The sequence below is a fragment of the Cibotium barometz genome, chromosome 22, assembly GCF_041138505.1.
Source record: "Cibotium barometz isolate CiBa-2024 chromosome 22, ASM4113850v1, whole genome shotgun sequence".
Taxonomy (NCBI): Eukaryota; Viridiplantae; Streptophyta; class Polypodiopsida; order Cyatheales; family Cibotiaceae; genus Cibotium; species Cibotium barometz.
Window position 1 is genome coordinate 25944196 of NC_141067.1, and position 3464 is coordinate 25947659.

At 36.9% G+C, this 3464-nt stretch overlaps 1 long non-coding RNA gene across 2 annotated transcripts; it reads left to right on the forward strand.

Annotated features, from left to right (window-relative positions):
• Positions 1 to 652: 652 nt before the first annotated feature.
• Positions 653 to 2860, forward strand: LOC147626453 (uncharacterized). 2 transcript variants are annotated; one of them, XR_015268661.1, is made up of 3 exons: positions 653 to 2268; positions 2356 to 2440; positions 2583 to 2860. It is a non-coding gene; the product is annotated as an uncharacterized LOC147626453 (long non-coding RNA). The 2 variants fall into 2 exon arrangements; XR_015268660.1 differs by having other exon boundaries at positions 653 to 2440.
• The last annotated feature ends 604 nt before the right edge of the window (positions 2861 to 3464 follow it).

Below are 3464 nucleotides of genomic sequence, written 5' to 3' on the forward strand. Positions count from 1 at the left end.
ATAAGGCAATAGAAGTGGTATACGTGTCTATAGGAAAGCTAGAAGACGTATAAGGGCTCTTTGTTGGTAACATCCTTTCTACAAACACATGCACCCAGAGTCTATGCAAACATTAGGGGAAATATGGATTACCAAAAGGGCCCTTAAGGATTAATTTTAATGACATTTTAATCAAGTTTGGACCAATGGGAGGGGGGAGTGCACATTCTATCCACTAGCTTTAGGACCTAAAGTAGGGATATTTATTGATATACTTTAGGCTTGTCCCCCTAGTCACCCCAATCACATCACCTTTTTTATCTAGTAGCCCCACTAGTGTCACTTCACCTCCCTTGGGCCCCACCAGACCTGCATGGACAAAAAGTAACCCTAAAAATTAAAACTTTTTTTCCCTCCAAAAATGTGATTTTATCCCCAAAAAAGTGCTTCCATATTATTCTATAGTGAAAAAAGGATTCTCCAAGCTTCCTAGCCCCTTTCTATGCTCTTGAACTAATTACACATGCAAACCATTAGTCCTAGAGCTCTCTAATCCCTCTCTAATCTTGCTTGCAACCTTCTAATATCTTTTTAATCTTTGCTGTAAGCTTGTAATCTCTCTTCAATCCTCTTGTATGTCTTTAATCTCTCCTTAATCTTGCAGCAAGTTTCAAACCCTCTTGTATGTCTTTAATCTCTCCTTAATCTTGCAGCAAGTTTCAAACCCTCTTGCAAGCTTCCTTATCTCTACTAATCTTGCTATAACTTCTCTAATCCCTCTCTAATCTTACGTCCAACCTTCTAATCTCTTTCTAATCTTCGTTGTGAGCTTGTAATCTCTCTCTAATCCTCTTATGTGTCTTTAATCTCTCCTTAATCTTGCAGCAAGTTTCTAACCCTCTTGCAAGCTTCCATATCTCTACTAATCTTTTTATAACCTCTTTAATCCCTCTCTAACCACTTGTAAATCTTGTTGCAAGGTTTAATGGCTCTCTAAGCTCTTGTCTAATCCTCTAGCAGCCTTCTAACCTCCCTATTCCTCCTCTAATCCTACTTAAGTTACTTTATCCTCTTGTAAAAAAAAGTTCTCAGCCATGGAAACATCAAATAGGAGACCCAATGATTTCATATCTGAGTATGCTCTTAACAACTCTAGGAATGAGCAAGGCATTTAGGTTGGAGAGAGATTCAAGGTTAATGATTGGGTTTACTTACAGCAGCCAAACTTACAAGGGCCACACAGAGTCAAAGCTTATAGTGTTTTGGAACATCATTGGAAGGGAAGATTGCTAGCTTGAAAGGAAACTCAAAAAATGAAGGCATGGTGGTAGTGGTTTAATATGTCTACATGGCTTCAGACATTCATGTTCCTCCTCAAATGGCAAAAACCAAGTTTCCTTGTAATTAAAAGTATTTTGTCACACTAATATGGTTCTATTCGAATCATTTTGTTATACCCTTGTTGTTCACTTATTCTTTTTTGTGGTTTTGTGTATGCAGACATATTCCCATCAAGTTATATAAAGGAACAACCATTGAAGAGCATAACAGGGACCTACATCGCTTTTCATTCCACCATAGGTGAGGTTTTATTTCACAACAAAAACCCTAGGACACTTCTTGGTAAGTAGAATATTCTTTTTCTCTTACATAGTTCCCTCGAGGGCCTAAAGACTATGGAATACTTGAAAAGATTTCATTTCCCTCATTAGGCAGTATAGAGTGGCCAATCCTAGACAAATAGAGTGTAGATGCCTTCAAAAAGAAAAGATAATTAGTGATATCCAATCCTCTTTAAAATTTACAAAACTCTCTTGATCAATAGGTCTTAGTTGGTATGCTTCCATTCATCTTTTTGTGCACGTGTTTTGTAAGCTCTTGCCACGAGCCACTCAAGCGATGTTTATTTGCAAGAAATTGCAATCTCAGTAGATGAATGGTTTATTTAGAAATGCATGGGATATAGTGGAAGGGATGCATAAGGTAGATTTATATTCTTGTAGAGTTGTGATTTCAAGTATCACACGTCTATACTTGAAAGCACGCTCAAATTTATACATCCGATTCCACTATGAGATATGGATGAAGAAAAAGGGGGAGTGGATTCCATTGCAATCATGTGAGGGTGTTGATTCAACCATTAGAACTACCGGTCAAACTACCCAATGGCACCATTGACCTTATCACAATACTAGCAAAGAATGGAGCTTAGCATACTTTCGAGAACACCTACTAATCATGGGATTTGAGGAAGTACAAGATGCAAGCTTCAAGATAGAACGTTGAAAGGTATTAGCTTTTTCCTCATTGATTTTTGAGTTGATTTTTCTTAACCATCTATGCTCTGGTGATATTTGTTCATATGTGTTTGTGTAGATTGGGAGACTTATGGAGAAGTCTTTCATGGTTCATGATTCTTGGAGGGACGGGAGTGTGGAATTGCAATTAGGAGTGTAATTGGGTAATGTCAATGTAATTATTTTTTGTTGTAATCCAATTTTTTCCTTTTTGGTCGATAATGTAATGAATTGCACGGACTATTGTATCAAGCTTGAATGATCGCCATTATCCCCGACAGTAACACTCTCTGGGTCCCTTGCAAGGTTCTACGCTACATCAACAAAACCGATGCAAACTATCCTAAGAGATTACGTAGGTACCAACAAGCTGTACAAGAAGGTTGGCACTTCAAGGTGCTCTCCACTCAAGAAATGGCTGCCCTTGGTAAGGGAAACATCGCCACCAACGTTTTAGTCATGGATCTCAACATTCATTCTCATGTTGAGTTTGTACTAATTATCAATTTGTAATTTAATGGAGTGAGTTCAATTTTGTAGCTGAGTTTGTACTAATTATAAATTTGTAGTTGATTATAAATTTACAGTTGATTATGAATTTGTAATTTAATGGAGTGAGTTCAATTTTGTAGCTGAGTTTGTACTAATTAACTGAATTTTTGTAATTATATTTGAAATTAATTTTAAAAAAAACATTCCGAAACATTTTTTTAGAGCCTATACTCTCCCCCAGGGACTACATGTGCCCAGAAGGCCCCAGGCCAGCACACCTAGGTTGGGGGTTGGGGCCTTTTGGGGCCTGGGGCCTTTTGGGCACATGCAGCCCCCCGAGGCGCGTGGGGAGGGCTTGGAAGGACTGTACACATGCTCTAAAAAAATGTTTCAGATAATTTTGAAAAAAAAAATCTAGTTTTTCCTGAAAAAATTTGTTGCACATTCAGAATTCAACTTTGCAATTCAAATAAACAAAAAAAAGTTGTAAATCTGTAAACTCTCTAGAAGAATCTGTAAAAAAAATGTACTTTGTGTTTTATAACTCAGAGTGAGAAACATGGTGCAATCGAGTTCAATTTTGCACATGGTAGATTAATATAAAATATTTCAAACTAAAAATTTTCAAAATGTGTTCCAAAACAAAAATCCATGACTAAACAAGATTAAAATGAGACAAGACCAAAAAAAAAATTT